This window comes from Mya arenaria, chromosome 8 (assembly GCF_026914265.1).
Source record: "Mya arenaria isolate MELC-2E11 chromosome 8, ASM2691426v1".
Taxonomy (NCBI): Eukaryota; Metazoa; Mollusca; class Bivalvia; order Myida; family Myidae; genus Mya; species Mya arenaria.
Window position 1 is genome coordinate 5,417,705 of NC_069129.1, and position 20,608 is coordinate 5,438,312.

General features: G+C 33.3%; 1 non-coding gene across 1 annotated transcript; it reads right to left on the minus strand.

Moving 5' to 3' along the window:
* Positions 1-20,306: 20,306 nt before the first annotated feature.
* Trnak-cuu (transfer RNA lysine (anticodon CUU)) lies at positions 20,307-20,379 on the minus strand. The gene has a single exon. It is a non-coding gene; the product is annotated as a tRNA-Lys (tRNA).
* Positions 20,380-20,608: the final 229 nt, after the last annotated feature.

The following is a 20,608-nucleotide window of genomic DNA, read 5'->3' on the forward strand; positions in this document are numbered from 1 at the left end:
GTTACATATGCATCAAGCGCATGGTTCGAGTATTTACAGTTTCACCAATTGATAATTGACAGGTGAAAAGAGGACAATAATTGGTATTCTGAATGAACGTTACCTCTGCTTTTTGTTTGTTTTATTGACAAATTTCTATAGTATACCTATATTCACAACTGGTTCGAAGTTTTATAAGTATACGAAGTAATTTTTTATTTCTATGTTTTATTTTGCGCGTATTAATTGTTGGCGCAAGTGTAAGAGTAGGTGGCCATTATACAGCAGCCAAAATGATCATTAAGAGAAACAGCAACAGGTCGCGATAAAGTCTTGACCAGTTTCCTGCCGAATCAGAGTCGGAATCTTGCTAGAAGTTTCAACTATAAATGAGCTAGTGGTATGTTGTTTTACAAAGAGATATTGAAATAAAGTTGAAGGTGCTAAACATTATATAAGAGACGCCGCGAAGAGTTCATGATCAATAGGTGGCTATAACAGCTTCTTCAGACGACATGCAACCGAAGACGAGTACTTATCGTCGAAAAGTTTGGAAAGGCTTTTGAAAAATGACACTGTAAGTATCAATGAAAATGATTCGGAGGTACCCGTTAATGGGGATCTCGAGTTTTTGTGTGAAAAAAATAATCACAAGCAAAATTTAAACAGGGTTACAAGCTTAAATTTAAATCAAAATATGATAGAAAAGTAATAAACAATTTTTAAGAAAAACAAAAGTTAAAATATTGAAATCCCAGATATTTTTTCAGGCATTTTCAGTACATAATTCCTTATTCTCAAAAAATATTCACAAATGAGACCGGTCATTTATTTGAAACATCAAAGAGCATCTTCTCAGAAAAGAAGTTCTAAATGGAAACATTGTCAAAGGTTTGAAATTTAGAAAGTTGCAAGCTATATAGACGATTGAGTAGTAGCGAACAAATAAAACATTATTCTTGTACATAGCAAAGCAAAGATTCTCAGTCTTCGTAACCACCAGGTGTCAATGTTAGAAAGTAAAAATCTCAATTTGTGCCCGTTTACATAGGCTGCATCTTTGATCTAGCAAACAAAAGTGTTAACCCAACAGTAGTAAGACCAACAAATCTGAAGTCAGCAGTATCAAATTATATCTGACAATCGTCAGAACAGTACAGTTGTGTAATATGACCAGGTATATATAAAAAGCAAAATCTAGCTAAAATCAAGAGGGTCAAGCAATTTTCAAAACATGAAATGCCACTTTAGTGTTGATGGATACCCAAGCCTTTGCAATGCATCCCCTCTCAATTGGCTGAAGCACCTACAACTTTCCTTATGCATAATGCTATTAATTGCACCGCAGTGGAAGAGAAAGCATTGGTACACGCATCTGTTGATAGCTTGCCCGAAAAAACTACCATGCATCCAGGATATGCTTTTGCAATGCATGGACAAATAATATCCACCACCAGAGAGCTTCATCTGACTTCGCGGTTTTTAACGACAAATAATGTTTGTTTCCTGATCTACATATTATTTTATTATATTGCCACGACCCAAAACTTTTTTATTGCCTTGAGAAAAATCATGATTCTTAAAGCGCTATGTATCGGCTCCTATTTAACAAAAGTCTCGATATTACCTTTGTTTAAGGACAAAAACGGATAAACATTTATTTGCTCGTTATTCATATTGAACAAGCTGAAAACAACAACACTATTTTTGTCATATTAACCAGAAATCTATAACTCAAATATCATACATATGGTATAAATAATTTTGATAATTAGTTGTTTCTAATCGTAGGCATACATGAATTAGGTTATACATTTAGGTCAGGGTTGGTATTTAAATACCTAAAGCTTCATCGATAATTGACAATTCTTTTCGAAACTGACTAAGCCTGATCAATGGATTTTGTAATTCATGTTCTGGTAGTATGACTGGAATAATCCACATGTGCATGCATTTGTCTTAAGAAACGAACTAATAATTAACTCCAACAATAATACTTAAATTTTTCCATCAAACTAAAACGAATTCTGCACTATATATTTAACGAAATTATGATGCTACATTATCATTATATACTGTATTCTTAGATAAACTTGCATTGAACACGCAAAGGAGACGCTGGCCTGCATGTGACAGTACACTTTTTTATTCCGATAGCCAAATAGTGTCTGAGGAGCTAATGGATGTCTAAAGCAATCTTTGTAGATGCGTGTACTTTTGAGATTCAGTTTTTCGACACTTTTTTCAATCTTTTCTTTACGACTGTGATGCCTAAATAAGTTATTCATTTGGTTAGGGTAGGATTCATTAATGTCTGAGTGGAATGTGTGATTTCTTCAGATAAAAACACGTGCATATTGAACTATTGCCTTTTATTAAAATGTATTTAAGCAACATGCTTGTTAGGAGCTACCAATTTATTTACAATTAATGTACAACACTAAATGACAAACAACAGTGAGCAAAGTACAGATATTTCATCACTGCACATTGTGCTATTTTTATTTATTATCGAATCATACGTTATATTATCATTATAAATTGAATGCTTAGACAAGTTGTATTAGTGACATGGAACTTTCATTCTAATAGCTCTGAAGTGTTTGAAGAATTAATGACCATCTTAAGCATTTACTTTAAAGTGGAATTAAAAAGATAACCGCCTGATGGTCATAGTGCCTTTTAAAAAGCCGAGCAATAGTATATGTTGAATTCGAACCTAATGACCATCTCTAGAGATTTTTGGCTTCGTTAGCCGTTGGGTGTTTCTTGGGTGGAGACGTTGTCTCCTTTGCTGTCGTCTTCGTCGTCGGAACAGGAACCGTTGAATTCGCTCAGCATGTCGTAGCCGGTCGTGGACTCGGATGTGTGTGCGAATTTGCTGAAATCAGTCAATGACACTGTCGATGCCCGGAACACTGCGAGGAGGGCGAGGGATTGTCATCTAGTTTTCTTCGTCCTCAGTGCTGATGGTATATTTAGCATGACGAAACAGTTCTTTACTATATTATCCGTTACGCATTTCAATGGCCATTCGGAAGGCGCATGACATCAATCAATGTTAGGATGAAATCTTTGTCCTTATCAATTGCGCGGAATGCTTCAGTACAACCCTGTTCCGGTAATGTACTTTCAGTTGTTCATTTCACCTTGGTCCATCGGCGCTATCTTGCTGGTGGCGTTCGATAGCAGGAACACTAACTCCGTTTTAAAAAGGTTTCGGGTTTATGCTATGACTGGTCTATACGAGAGCTATCGGTCTATTGGAGCATCTTCCTGTCGATTCTCGTCGACAATTCTGTATACAACTTGGCACAACATGCCCATTTTGGTCCTTTGAATGGAAGGGGAAGTGGGTTGATATTTTAAAGCATCTTGGTGTCTGTCCCTTGCCAATTACAAGTATTGGCATTTTAGAGGTGCCACTCATGTTTACTCAAACATGTGCTGTCACCGCTTCTTCCTCTTCAGTCCTATTTTGCGGTCAAGCTCTTGAACTCGAAGGTCTTGTCTTACAGCATCCTGAAGCTGTTACGTTAACGTTGTATTTGTCGTTGGGTTGGTAGTTTTGTAGCATTGGTTTTACCTGAAGATTCCACCTTACCCAAAGACTATTCCAAAATGCGTATTTTTCACAATTTCAGGGGTTAGTTCAACGTTAGGGTGGATATTTGTAACAGCAATATGTGCCAACGTTTCTGTCAAGGGTGAAACAAACATTACGTGTGTTAACTTGAGATTTGAGTTAAATGTTGGATCTCTGATAATTTCCTACAAAAAGTCTAAAATTCATCAATAGAGTGTTTGTAAAAAATGATATATCCTCATACCTGAGACTGTTTCTTATTATGCGTCCGAGCTGTCATAAGAATCCGTTTAAAACCGAAAACCTGAACTCAGACATTAGATTTGTCTGAGCTCAGACATGGCATCATTATGCCACACAGAAAAACGATGTCGTCAAATCACAGAATTTGGTATATATCCACCATTATTTATAAGGACAATTGAACATATCTGCCAAATAAGACATTCATCTGTCTTCTTGTCTAACAGTCACCAGTGGGTGGGCTTTTACATCGCATTTTCCTTCCATAATGTCATTCTAAGACCACTAGACAGACATATTACGAAGAATAATAGCCTTTAGCAGATCAAATATATTTGTAGCATAAACGTGTATTGGTTCAAATGCAGATGTATTATATAAAATCACATTTTGCGGAAATGTCAAACCTACATATAGACCGAACTGTCTTATTTAGACAATGCTTAAGAATTACTGTTGTTAAGCTTTCAATTTAGTTTCTATAGATGCAGTCATATTGAACCACCAAAATAAAAAGATGGAAAACGGACTAGTGCCTATCTACCTCTCATATTCATCCCTCTCCCTATATATAAAGATGAGTCAACTACGATGAAATTGTGTGTTTGATGTCTGTTTTAAAGATTTTAATTGATATTTATAAATCATATCACACACAAAAAATGTAACGCATAGTTCTGGCATGACTTTACCAAAATCATTATACATATACCCATCACGTCAACATTGATTTCATCGCAACACTTTTCTAGGCCTTCCATGTGATTTGTAAAACTTTAAATAGAAACCATACAATCGCACCTATTTCATTAAACAATACAGAATCCTTCATCAAAATTAATATATATATATTACAAAAATAGTCGGAACAAGTGTTCAGTAAATATTTGAAAAGTTGAGATGTAAATGCATTTGTTTGCTTGTATTAACACTAAAGCGCGTACGTCATGATGACTCGGGTGTTAAGCTTGACCAGAGTTCATCAACTATATAAAACGCAAAGTTGAGCGTTCGTTTAAACAGAGTGGCAGACGTCAAAACCCTTGTTGTTTGCTTACAAATTTTCATACGGTGAGCCCTCTGACAAAGTGCCATTTCAGGATCACTGTTCCGAATCAAACACGATACTACGGTATACTATCATCATTGTCAATATGCCGCTTTAGTCAAACCGAGATTGTTGTTTGTTGGCGACAGGCATTTGTTATCGCTTCTATTCGAACATCTCATCTAATCAAATCAATTTATTTTTAAAGCTGGAAGTCAAATGTTCTATGTCCCTGTAATGTGTATTTTCATTGCTCGAAATGGTCACTAATGGCTAAATAATGAACGTCCAATCAAGTGCGTCTATGATCCCTCGCAACAATTATGTATACTAATGAAATGATCTGAAATACTGATATTTATTCGGATGTGTTAGCCAACCCTATAATTTTAAAGTTGAAAACGCTTACCGTACACCTTACATTTTTCAGATGTATTCATTAACGTGTTAGCCTTATTGTTGTTGTAAGCGTCATGTAGAAAAAGAACCTTTGCCATGACTGACATACTGTTGATATTGATAATTTTATGTAGTTTTGAAACTTTGTGTACATGTTGCCAGAGGAAATATTTTTATGTAGATGTGTAGCATCTACCTTACCTATTGTCATATTAAATCATAATTTCAGACGGAGAAGGAAGTCAAATCCTGAGATGAAAGGTGAAGTATCCGCAAATATGTCCAGCCTATCACGGAGAAGCTTTGGCATCCTCAAACTTATAGCTCATACCGAGTTCTTCCATTGATAAAAATACCTTTAGCAGCTTTTCAAGCCAATACAAAGCTTATCCATGTATTTGTACCATCATTTAGTACTTAAAGGTATGATTACTTAATATATGGCCTATGAATATAATCTAATATAGTCATAATATATGACGCAGACTTGCGTCAGGTTAACCAAAAAAAAATCGGAATCGACCTAACAACGTTAATACAGAACTTGAAGTGCTTAACGATCAGGAGCGTATTTGAAGGATCACATGAAGTAAATTCACTACTAAGCCTTCTGTTTGACGGGTTGTTTATATGTGTGGCATAAGCAGGTGATAGAGAGTGTGACGACCACATGTTTATTTGATGAGACTTCATATATTTAGGTATTATTCATATATATTTAGGGTGGGGGAATGCCTTTATGGATTTGGTTTTCGCAGGATTCAATAAAATAAGCCATCCTTCAGCCCCACAAAAAGTCTTCTCCTAAGTCGTCAGTAAATCTTTTGTCTGCAGACACAGGGTCTTCGAAAATTTAATTCAAGGCTGTTTCATCTGTAAAGAGTAGTGTATTTTTTTATGTTTATCGCATACAATGTTATTGATGTTTATAAGAAAGAGCCTTGAGGGACGATGTTTGCGGAGGAGATAACAGGTGGTGTAATTCGTTTTTGATAAATTGATTCACCCTTGCACCTTGAATTGTCGGAGTGACTCTAAAGCATGGTGAGACAAGTGAGGGGTTTGGATTGAAATGCATGGTGGGACGAGTGAAAGGCAAAATGGACTGTGATATTTGATTAAACCAGTTAGAGGTCGAATGCATGTTAACCGAAATGCATGCCTTCGCCTCCCAAGCAAGCAATACTTCAATCAATAATCGGTAAAGCCAACTTGATGAAAGTGTAGTTTGTTTGTGTACTTGGTGTTTATACGTTGTGTCTCTAGTTTATTGTCATTTTGGACATTTCCCCTTTATCGCCAAACAAGGATATTTTCTTTATTATACTTGACTTCTAGGCTTCTTGTACTTTTTCATTATTTATTTGCGTGTTTTTCGCATAAATATCAATCAAGATCAAAATAATCTCGTCTTTATAATTTCCTATATATCAGTTATTCTTTCCTCAATATTCGATGAATCTTTCATTTCTTCTATAAAACATTCAATGTTAATGATACACTTCATTGTAATGCAAAATGTACTTAAACTATTTAATAAGTCCTCCGCTTTCCCTTAACATTACTTGCGCGTTGCAATTTTGTTGTATACCCTTACGTATTTAGCAAATCGTTTTTTGTTTTCCACTGACAGCTGCTTGCAGCTGATAGAACAGCTGCTTGCAGCTGATAGAGCCCTACAAGACGGTTGTTGGTATGAGATACTTCGGTAGTAAGACTTAAGAAAATACTGTGTTGTCAATTTCAAAGTTTACAAAGCAACAAGACCACCACACACGAATGTCAGTGCTCGTCAATGTTCTGAATCGGAGATTTGGCCTAACTCAACAACAACATTTCAAGTCCATTGGACACATATACACATTGACATGTCGTGGTAACAAGGGTATTAAGTTCCATCTATACGGTTATTAGCTGTGAACAAATGTCAAAGTCTGCACCCAAATCAAATTGTAAAAGATGTATATTTCACTTTTTAATTCAGTTGTTTTACAAAACCATTAGGACATGTACGTCTACAGATATTTAATTGTTGCTTTTCTCACCTCCTTATGCAATGGAAGAGGCCATTATATTATCATTTTACTTCATTGTTGCCAATAATTGCGACCAAGTTAAAGGTCAATAAGTATCTCCTCCTTACAATCCATTTGTCATTCTTAATGTCAACTCCATTAGGCCTTTGACAAACGCCTAGTAGATAGCGACAGAATTAAAGACAGTATAATATACAAGTATAAGCTTCTGTTTCAGTAAAGAAGTAATTTTGCAGGCCTGTTTAGAAATATTTACCGAGAGCTTTAATCCGAGGTCAATATCACTTGAAAGGTAATATCACGTTATAATTCACATGTTGCTAAAAATAGTAAAATTTTACTATAGAAATTCTTTCTCGCAAAAATGGTTATCGTCTCCGTCCGTGAGTTTATCACGGCACGTCAGGGCAATTATGGCATAATTGCCTGACAAAGACCGTCTGACGAGAACGTGCACACTGATGTCATTTTCACGAAAATAAAGATGGCCGCCGTATATTTGGTAAAAAACCAATTAAACATTATTAAAAGCTTTAGAGGGATTAAAATTGAACTATCGGTGCAATAACAGTAAAATTAGTTTTACCAATAGTGACACATTCCGTGTTTCAGTAACGAGTACTACCCGAAACCGTACCGGATGTTTACATTCGGTAAAGGTCATAAGGCAGTGAGACAAGGAAATGTTTTGTTGAAACGTTTTACTTTATTCGCTGAGAAATGTTAATTATTCCAGCGAAATGGCTAAGGTCATTCAAGCCGAGATTCTTATGAAACTGCTCCAAGGCTTAATCGACCCTAGCTGAACTCACCTATTGAAATGAACATCACAATCGATGAAGCCGATGAAAAACAGGAAATATTAAATTTTGAAAAATGAAAAAATTGCAGGCTTATTCTAAAAACATGTACGAAAAGGTTTTCATTTGATTTGCAGTCTCACATTATTTTTTGCAGCTAATGTCATTCAAAACCATTTTGTTATATCTCATTTTAAGACTTTTAGACTACATGCAAATTATATGACACATCCTTCATTATTCCACAAAATCATGATTTTAAATCCATTTGAAATAATTGACAAATGACAAAGCATATGTATTATACAGGATAATACATGGTTAACCATGGTTTTTGGTTGATAATTGCCCTAGTAAAAATAATTGCCCTCGGGCAATTATTCCTTCCACTTGGAGCAATTATCAACCAAAAGCCATGGTTAACCATGTATTATTTTATAAATCACTGACTCCTTATCTGCAGTTCTGTACAAATTAAAATAAATCCGTTTATATGAAGAATAATTTATTGGATTTATTTAGATATATACTAACAATTCTTATTACTCGGAACTACAAAATACTGATAAAAATGACTGTATGTTGTTTTATCGGATGTAAATGAAAGTATCGAATGCTCATTGCATCGTGGCCAAGTATAATCTTCCTTAATGCTATGTAAATGTTGTATGACTGTCTTTTTGATGTCAACATTTACTTAATACCCAGTAGTGTATCTTAGTCGTAAAAAAGAAGGGTCAAGCATAGGAACAAATATATACTAATACGTTGAGCTTACCGGAGTTCGACTGTATTGCTACTATTGAGGAAACACGACTGAAACCATATACATTAATGAAAAATAAATGCATTCTTGCATTTAAGTAATGTTTTGTCATTCACAATAATATACTAACATGAGTTACTAGTACTCAAATAAGGCATACAAATCGGTTTCTACCGATAAGTTAAATACACATTTTGGAAGAGAGTTTCTAGTTTTAGTTACGAAATAACCTCAAAAGAATTACACAGAATCCACAGAAAAGTACCTATGTTTACTATCGGTCTCGGGACTAGCTCATGAAGCGGATAGTCAAAACCGTTTAAAAAATAATGAATTCAATTTACATTGTTCTTTCAAAATCTATGTTAATAAACATGAAACGTTAATGTGGTATTTTTCAAAAGCAATATTTGTCACCGCAACTCTGTCGGATGAAAAACAAACATCGGGAATAATAACTTCATTTTCAGTCTTATTTCATATCACAGACAATTGTAGTCAGTCTACACTCAGTCAAGGAAATGTTTGTAAATCAAGAATATAAACTGATTCATGAGACCGTTTCAGCGTCCGAGCTTAATCATAAAACCGTTTGAAAAACGGAGTCTGAACTAAGACATGAGGACGTTTGTGAAAAGAGTCTGAGATCAGACATGAGGACGTATGTGAAATAGTCTGAGTGTAGACATGAGGACGTTTGTGAAATAGTCTGAGTGTAGACATGAGGATATATGTGTAAAAAGTCTGAGTTCAGACATTTAGATTGTTTGTATAATGTGTCTGAACATAGTCCTGAGACTGTTTCTTAGAATACTGTGAATTAAGACTCGAGACCGTTTATAATCAGAACCTGAGGTGTCTTGCCTCTGTCAATATTTCGCTTATTGAATGCAGCTAAGTTCAGAATAAAGAAGGATTTTAAATATGGGCATGGTAATCAATACTGGTCAAGGAGCTGTGTGGTATTCGTTTAAAAATGAATTGTAATGACGAGCAGGGATCGATACATATAACTTAAAATAGGTTTATCAGTTTATATGATTTGATTGACTTTATAATAATTTGTCTGCTACTTGATAGGACTGGAACAAGACTTTTAAATTTGCTATTTTTGTGAAGGGTATATAATAGAATATTATATCAAACTTAAAGAATGCTAAGGTGAATGTCTGTTAGCTTAGACTGAATAGTTTTCATACCTTTTTTTTGTCATATTTACTTGAGGGTATCTTTTAATTGGGGTTAAATTGTATTAACTATAACGGGCCTTATCACGTTCAATTTAATCGTTTTGGCTTACCTCGTGATTCATCAAATATCTTAATTAAATAACTAAAGAAAACCAAAAAGCCGAGTGTATCTAAAGAGATGATAAGTAACATGACCACCTCGCCACTTTGTTCCTTCCTTGATATAAATTTGCTGGGTGCAAGACACACGGAAATACAATGTCGTCTCAAGATTATTCGCAAATCAATTAGTGTTGGGTATATATCCACCGTTATATTTATGGAAAATGGAACATATCTGCTAAACTAGACATTTATCTGTCTTCCTGCCTAACAGGCACCAGTGGGTGGGCTTTTACGTCGCATTTTCGTTCCAAAATGTTGCTCTTAGACTACTAGACGGACACATTACGAAGAAAAATAGCCTTTAGCAGATCCAATATATTGTTAGCGGAAAGATATATAGCTTCTAATGCAGACGTCTTATATAGAATTACATATTGTTGAAATGTCAAACTTACATCTAGCCCGAACTAGTTTAGTCGCACAAGGTTGAAATTAATTGCTGTTGTTAAGCTCCCAATTTAATTTCACTAGACGCAATCATAATTATAACACCGCCACAAGTAAATGGATGGAAAAACTGACGGGTGACTATATACTTCTCCTATTGATCTCTCTCTCTCTCTCTCTCTCTCTCTCTCTCTCTCTCTCTCAATATGAATCACCTATGATGAAACTGTGTGTTTGGATTGTCTTTTAAAGCGTCTATTCCATTTGCATATATCATATCGCGCAACAAAATAAATATCACACAAAATGATATAATGCCTTAAACAATATTATTTAACATATCTTTACAATCATTATTTTAATAAATATTTCATCGCAATGTTATTCTAGGCCTATCATATGATTAATACTATGCATCAAATAGAAACCTAACAATTACATATATTTCATTAAAGGGACTTGACACCAGATTATTTCATTGTATAAAGAAAAGAAAATAGTCAAAAACTTACATAACATCGATATCTTTGTGTCAACGTATTAATCTTACTAACTGATGTATCACAACGCTTACATCAATTGAATCTTTCGCAGAGTTTGTGTATTTTTCCAATTCGAAAAATACTTGGTCTGACTTCCACTTTTATCTGGCAAATTTAAAAATAGCTTCGGTATATTTATCTCTACTAGCCACGTGTCTTTCCCATGCTAAATATGAATACTGTGAATACTTATGTTAAAAACTAAAGAAACAAGCTCAGTAGCCAAACATTTAAAAATAAATTTCGTTTAATGACACAGGATAAACGCCCAAGACATAGAACATAAAAAACAAAAACAATCACTAACAAGAAACATGGAACAATAGCACAAAACTTCACATACAACACACTGCATATATGGTATATAAAAACTAGGTAGGTTTATTAAGGATTTTTCCGTAGATTAGATTGTTACATTTGTTCATTTTTCTCAACAGAAAATGATCTTCTTTTTATGATCCTTCATAAAGTGTCAAGAATTATTTTCGCTTAATAATTGTGTTTACTTGAAAGATATTCAACATCAAAGAAGATGAAAAATCTTAACACGCAAACCGTGTTGTATTATTGATGCAAATCACGAACCATCTAATATTTTTAGATTGTTGGATTCATTTTTTCTTCCTCATGGCTGTGCTATCACATTCTGTCATATATGACAAATACACAGATGCAAATGGCTGACTGAAGTTGATAAAGACTTTTGTTTCAAAAGCTCATTCCTTGACACCAACAAAAAGAGTTTACCACCGTATTAAAAGTACAATACAGTGTTAGTTTTTTTCTGATGTAAAAACTATGAAAGCGAAAGAAGTTGACAATGGTTGTCACTATATCAAATCATGTACGTACTAATTATAAGATTATTTAAGTACAGTGGAAGAGTCACAACTTTGACTTACATATAAAAAAATGTCGTACTAAAAAAGGAAAAGTAATATTTTCAACGAATTTGTTTCAGAATAGCATTTACCATATTATGCATATTCAAAAAATATGTTTTATATTATTTGTAATTAAGGGACCCGAACATGATCTGGCATTTAAACAATCTTTTTTCTGGAAATGGATCTGAAAACACTTATTTTATCATTATTCTACTTTTTGTTACCGAAATTGCAAGAAGAAATACTATTAAAGTATAAAACATTAACCCAGTCTCATCTAGGAGTGATACTGTCAATCAGGTAATTTCAATGCAGCCTACTGTTCAATTCCGTTCGTACGCCTTTCCAAGATGTTGACTTCAAAAAAGGACACTATTTGAGTATATATCTACATTTGTTGAAGGACTCCAGCCTCAGTATATAAGTTTTTAAGACTCGTAATGATTTGCCACACCTAATTGTGTATTAAAAAATCCATTAAAAGTGCATTTTACAAACAATGAAAGAGCCCTTTCTACAGCCGTTCAAGTTTACATATGTTTGGATGTTTGTCAAAACATAGATTTATATTATGCTTACGTTGTTGATCAGATATATTAAAGTCGCTTTGCACCAGAGTCGATATATCTTCGACATCACTTACACGGTCAATTGAAGTAGTTTTGTTTTTTACAGTTAATAAGACACATGTCGTTATTTATTGGTCATTTGACTACTTATGTAATGCATGCACATATTGATATAGATAATATTATGTTCGAGAGCATTTATTTATTATTTACTGTTGTATTCTATTTTCATTGTGTTTTTTTCTTGTTTTTACACTGACACTTTCATTATATATTAAGGTTATGTGAAGCCATAGCTTAAACCTTGTTAAGGCGAGCTATGTCTGCTAGCACTGTTGCTCCTGCTTGATTAATCATAGGCGAGTGTCATTGCAGTTTTGCTTTAGGAATTGATTTCATTGGTTTGCAACAAATAAGGGAAGAAAGAACATTGTTTATTTTTATGAATTTAACCGTGACTATAAATTACCTCTGTGGTAATACCTTTACCCTAACCAAACTATATAAATATAATCTACAATACTCCTTCATATTTGGTTTTAGTATATAACTTAGGGTATAAATACAAGCACGACTGCCAAACCCCAAATGCTTTAATATGTAATCCAAATAACAGCACAATCCGTGTGTAAATACACGAAAATACAATAGCAATATTTTTAAGCTCTTAGCAAATGGTATTATTTTAAATGTACGGCAATTTGAGAGGTTTTGACATGTACAGTCTAGATAGTATTCATCCGACTAAACTCGTAACGTACCTTGGTACACCGATAAGATAACCATTGCTTTATGAAACAAAAAGTGTAAACTTTATGAATGTTTTCCGTTTTGGATTTACAGATGTTCACGTTATAGACGTTCTACAAAGCTGAATGATATAGACAAGCCAGTCGGTTAGTGGTAAAACCATCGACATTTGAATTATGTAACTTTCCATAACGCATACAATTCGAATTTGTAGTCATTATGAACAACTTCCAATTTAAAGAACGAATGTATATACATTATAAAGCATAAAACGACAGTGTCCGTTAAAATGTTAAATGACAAACACAAAAAAAGAGCTTAAGGGCAAGTATTTAAGCTACAATTTTATAAGAAAACTGTAAACAGTATGCATTAGTTCATAGCAAAAATATGTTAAACGTTTTATGGCGTCATTTTGACTGTTTTGATTTTATGGCAAACAAAATAAAACGTTTATCGCGAACGCATATGACAAACATCCGACTTTTACTCAAAATTGTTTTAGTTCCTTTGATTAACGATACAAACTTATTCATTATTAGTACACTCCATAAATACATTCGAGCAATATAGTTTGTCTAAGACATTTTATCCAAGCAGATATTAGCTTAAGGAATTATGCTTCAAATAATCTCTCGTCGTTGTTAAAATCGCTGAATCATAGTTTTGCATACTTAGTTTGAGTTCAAAATCATAAAATGATAGTTATAGTGTAAGGATTGTAGTTTGCAATATTATCTAAATGTAGAGAAATCAATTAATTAATTTATTAAGAACTGTACAACGCAAGTACACTGCGAGGTGAGTTCTAGTGCTTGTTTTGTGTCAATATACGTGTTAACAGCGTCTACGTATTTTTGAACGGCCCTCATATCAGCAGGTTTCTGAATGGTATGTACAAAAACATGACCACTAAACTTTTATTTATCACTACCATAAACGTGTGTTTCAACATATGCCGATATGTGAATTGCACATAATCAGTCAGGGAGAAAAAATGTCAAATTCTAAATAAACATTCGCATAGTTATTTAAAAAAATCAATATCTCAAATAAATCTCAATGTTTAAGATAATAGTCATGGAGTAATTAATTTACTCGTTTTGATAATGATATGGCACTGAATAGTTTTGAGAACAAAATAAATTATTTCCAAATATTTCGTTGTGACCTTTATTTTATAGCAAAAATAACTAGTTTCGAAGCGAGTTTTATGGATTATATATAATTCCTCCTAGATATAATTCTAGTACCGTCATCCTTTTCCTCGATAAAATCTCTAAGGCCCCATGTATTACCTTAATGCAGACGAATCAGTATTTCATTGATTGAAAGAACCATGAACACGTAAATTGCGGTTGTTGCGTTTTTTGTTTACTTTTCACTTTTAAACCGATTGTTGTTTTAGAGCTTCAATGTACAACTGTCTGTACAATCAATAAAGTTGTATGACAAAGTGGTTTACCAATAACGCCCGCCATCTAAGAACGATTTCTATAAGACGGTTTGGATAGTCTAGAGTCTAAAAAACGACATACTAGTGCTTTGGATTATGCTATATTTTCTAGTAGTGTACGAATCAATCGAGCTTTGTTAATCAGGAGTTTCAGTCAATATAACTTGTTCATCAGCATACAGAAGTAAATGTTTTTATGAAGTTTAGTAAATTTTAAAAATGTCTCGGATAAGGTAAATGTACTGTCTATTTTGTTACTTGTGAAATATCGCGGATATATTTAGAAAGAAAATAGCCAGGAAGGAGACATGTTGTTTTTTTGGTCCGTCACTTTTATACCTTATAATTTTGAATTTACAGTATCACAAGGTTAAGTATTAGCATACATATTTTGGATGATAGTTAAATACATGTTTATATTTAAGTCGATAATTTTTTCAACGAAAACCATTTTCTCTAGACAGTGTCAAAACCTTGTTTTAAATTGATAAATGCACACAATAGCTTTGTTATGTTCTTGTTAAGTTTAGACAAATATATGATCTTATGTCGCCAAACAAACCCTTAGATTTGCCTAAATGTTATGTAAAATATCATTGTATTTAACAAAAGACTTACTTCCACCATTTACTACACAAGTACACAATTCCCACATACAACTGAAAAGAGTAAAAGTATTCAGGTTGTGTTGGATCGCCATTATTACTAAAACTATTATAGATTTATTCTATATTCCAAAACGTTATAACACTGTGTTCAAATATCAAGTGAAACAATTTGACATATAGGAGACTGTTGCTTGTTTAGGTCATATCTTTAAAATTTACGCTCGTTGCCTAATTTCATGAAGGAACCAACAAGAGCCAACAAGAACTTTTGCTACAAAAGTTAATGCGAAAAGTATTTAAGCCCATTAAATTTTGCCTGCATGTAAACAAATGTCGGAAATATTGTTCACAACTTGAGAAGCATTCAAATGCGATATTAAATACATATTAAGTGATATCTTGATATGACTATAAGTTGTTTATGTAATTTACTGCTAATACAATGCGCTTGATCATTTTGTATGAATTGAATTAGTTTTGTGTCATCTTATTCTTTTTGCTTATTTAAACCTGACTTGGTTGACAGTTAGACAAATGAAAACTACACGTTAGCGATATTGGATAATGTGCATTACAATGAAGCAAACACTTTTAAAAAATATTCGAATGAGCGCATCACTTTAACTAGAAGGTCAGTTATCCACCGTTGGTCAGTTGTCTCTCAAACTGTTACTCTTTGGATCGAAGGAAGCCTCATATAAAACGAACAAACTTATCTTTGACAACGTTCAGAACTATATACGTCAATCTAAACGTTTTTAAATACACATTCTAACTAACCTTATCCCGATCCCGATCTGACCAGTGCCTGTATCACCCCCCCCCCCTCATTTCACCTTCCTTTTCTTCTACCTTTATCCTTTCTTCCTTCTAACAAACTGATTACAGACTTAAACAATTTGATTTTTACATACCAGAGTTTTCACCATACGACTAAAAGATTACATTTATTCTAATTACCGCAACTTGCGGGCCAGCATAAGCAGCGTGAATGACTTACAGAAGCGAGACATAGTATAAGCCTTAAGGCTTTCTACTCAATTCTGTTTACACTATTGTTTTGTGCATATGTACATGTTCATTGTTTCAATGCACTATATATTTGGTCTTTGTAAACTTTGATTATGCTCAAATTTGTCGAACTATTTGTAAATATTATATCGAAATAAATATTGTTTAAACCAACTAGCAGGAAATAAACAGCATATATCCATAGACATTTGATGGAGAATAGAGCTGTTCCAATCGGTATTCATAATGATGGACCACATATCGTTATGTGTTTCTCTATTTAACGGAAAACCGCATCGCTAAACAATCTAGAGTTATTGTCTGTAAATATTAACAGAACCCATTTGGTTAATTTCGTGTCGGAAATTAACACATAAATATATTTTTACCAGACACCATTACACATCGCAAACAATAACTCGCATTGCCAAGTAACTTTCAAGTCAGACTTTTCTTTCCTCAAAATACTGCTTTTTACACAGTGTTCTTGAAAAGAAATGTTAATACTTGGTCCGTAAACATTAAGGCCTTGATTCTGATACTGAAGCTCAAAACTGCAAACTTGCATGAACATGAACAGTATCTATTAGAAGAGTATTCATGTTTAAACTGGCATTACATGTTGCAAATACTATGTTTAACAATGATAAATATTAATATACTTTTGTTTCAACAATGAGTTCATCAAAGCAGATAATATTTAATGACATTTGAGAATTCGCTTTTCTGAGTCTGAGTCTCAAACCCAGACCCGAGATGATAGTGAATATGGGCCAAGAACTTAGTTCGGTGGCAAGAGTAATAATATGGTCCAAACGAGAGTGTCCACGCGTTTTGCTTACATTCTAGACGTTTTAATAATAAACAAAAACATGAACCTCTTTCGTGACAAGTTTGAATATTGTGACATTGGGAATTTCAGTAAAATGCAGTTCATTTTTAAAAAGTATTTGTGGTCAATGAAAAACATCCGTTAAAACACATCTTTTTATACAATTATATAACGGATTTCCTTTGAAATATTTGCCTTCTGACTTCTTCAAAATCATAAATTCCGTTTCCTGACTACCAGAACATAAGGTATATAACAATTATATATATATGAAAATTTTCTCCTTAAAAATATTTTCAAACAGTATTATTATATACAACGTTTATATGGAAAACGGCAGGGCGAAGTTGATTGTATCGTTAAAAGAAGTGACCAAGCTTTCAATCCACGAGAATATCACACACACCTCGAATGTTTGAAGAAACATGGCTTGAAATCTTAAGACCAAATACAAAACACATTTTGTGTTGACAGACATCCAAACGACTAAATTGTATTCTATTTTAGAAACTGCATGTCCCAATACACATTTTGCATATTAAACTGTTGCACGAGTATATCAAATAAAACAGGTTCTCATATATTCATCGTTTAGTACTTGTATTGATATGTGTCATTTTAATGAATTGATAAACGATTGTTCTAGACTTTGTAAAACATTTTTCACAACCATCGACCTTTTTTAATTCTCAGATAGTGACAAAATTTCAATGTGGTGTGATAAATACATGTAATAATTTAACGGTATTTTGTACTAGAACAACGACTAAAACATTCATGTTAAAACCGTGCTTTGAAAATCTTCAACAAGGAAGACTTTCAAAAAAACTTGGTTTTTTCTGTGGACTGGAGTGCTATTTTCCTCCGTTTCCGAAGCTTGGAACAGTTTTGAATCTATGTTTGTGTCAATTATATGAATTGCATTGCTCCGGTTAAAAAAGTGAGAATTAAACAACAGACATAACCTGGGTAAGTGCTGATATTCTTCATAGTATTAACAAGCTCAACAGAGATTTTTAATGTCTGTAACAAAGATAAATCCGATACAAGTTTGCATTGTTTTAAACAGTAAAGAAACATAACACGAGATCTTATTCGGAAGGCTAATTGAAATTTCAAAAATCATGATGTTGTTACATTGGTCTTAAAATTAATGATAATATGTGTGTTGACAAGTTGAATGTGGCAGAAAAATTAAAATTTTTTATACAACTGTACCCACTAAACTACAATTAGCTTTTCATAAATTTGGGAATAATTTGTATCAGCAGTTTACAATTACAGGGTGTTTTACCAACTAGTTATTCTTTTTCTGTAATATCAAAGAACAAAGTTTTAAAATAATTTAATAATTTAATTGCAAAATAAGCTACTGGTTTAGATTGTATTCCTTCTCGGTCCGTGAGGGATACTGCTCCCATAATTTCCTGCCCCATTACGCATGTGCTATTGTTCACTATTAATCAATATGATTTTAAGTCGGCAAGAGTAGTTTCCCTTATCAGGAAAAAGATAAAGCAGAAGTCAGGAACTTTCGTTCCGTGTGGGAAGTGTGTGATCAGTTTGAACAGTATCTTAAAGAGAAAATAGACTGTATATAATTCAGTCTGGTTTCAGAAGTGGTTATTCGACAGTCACCTGCCTTATACACCTTGTATACTATATTAGGTTTCAAATGGATAAGGGTAATTTTGTAGGCATGGTTCTCCTGGATCTCCAAAAAGATTTCGATACTGTAGACCATTCCATTATTCACATGAAAATGGAAGCTTTGAATCTGGATCACAATATTATCAGATGGTTAGAATCATATTTATATGATAGACACCAGCTTGTGGATCTTGCTGGAATATGTAATTGAAATGTCTGCTGTGGTAAACAAAAACACTTACTTTATGCAGATGTTCTGGTATATTTGTTGCATGTCAAAATAAGTTATTTAATGAAAAGGAGTTGTCAGATGATCTGGAATTAGTGAGTCAATGGTTAATTGATAATAAGTTGTCTTTACACTAGGAAAAAACAGAGTTGTTTGGCTCCATGCCTAAATTTCGACCAGATCCTGTTCTACATAAAATTATAAATTGTTATGCCACTCTTATTGAGCAAGCTTTATCTTCAAATACCAAGGTGAAATTTTGGACCAAAATCAATTATGTGAGTTCATGGCCTGTTCGGTTATAAATAACGCTTAAGCAAGGTTAAACTTTTTATGGAAAAAGTGATTACCTTTCTCAACATAACAAAAAGCTCTTTGTTATGGCCCTAATTCAGCGTCATTTTGTTAATACTGTTTTTTCTGGTACTATGGTTTAGCCAATTATGGAAATATAAACTACAAATAATGCAGACCATTTTCATAGGGTTTGTTCTCAACTTGGAACAAAGGTTACATATTGATATTGAACATTTTAAATTCCTTAACTGGTTAACATTTGCAATTTAAATTAGTAAGTATTTCATGTTATAGTTTTCGGGTCATTTTATGAAATTATAAGCAATTTATCTGTAATTCTGCTTTGTTTATGGTTTTCATTCTACGTTATCCTTAAGTTTTTATTCTTATGACCAAATGTGTCTTTTTATGCTTTTGTCTGTAATATAATTTCGATATTTTTTGTCTTCTCTTTGTCAGCTTAGCCATTACAAGGACCACAATGGAAATAAGGGTTATTTTCTCTTTACTGTGGAATCCTTGGTATGGATATGTGTGGTATGGTTTTCCTAACTAATGTGTGTTTTAAATATTTTATTTCTGTATTACGCTGTGCTGTTGTTATTGCCATAGTATATAATAAATTCATATACAAAGAGGTACGGGTTTGCTTATTGTCTTTAAAGTAATGTAAGAAAACTAGTATGCTGATCGTAAATCGTAAATTTCAAAACAAAATACTTTATACAATGTTCCACTTGTGGCACCAAATGAACTTTCAAAAATATCAATAATACGCCATTGCTCGAAGCAGTAACCTTTATATCTCAACTATGTATCTATATGTGTCTGTGCAACGCTGTTCATTGATAATTAACGTAACAATTAAAAGTATAACGCCCAACGTGGGGCTCGAACCCACGACCCCGAGATTAAGAGTCTCGTGCTCTACCGACTGAGCTAGCCGGGCTATATTATGTAATTTTATGCCACATTAAAGATTCATAAAATGACGGTTTGAACTAAATGCGAACCAAACCATGTCCAATTTAAAGATGTTTTTTTCTATTCAAATGCCGTTAAATTATTCCTATCTGTGATATTCTGTATTGCTCAAACATAAACCTGTAACTAGTTTACTTCATTCCTATAACAATGTTCAGACGAAAAGTACGCATGTTGAAGGATAAAAAATCCGA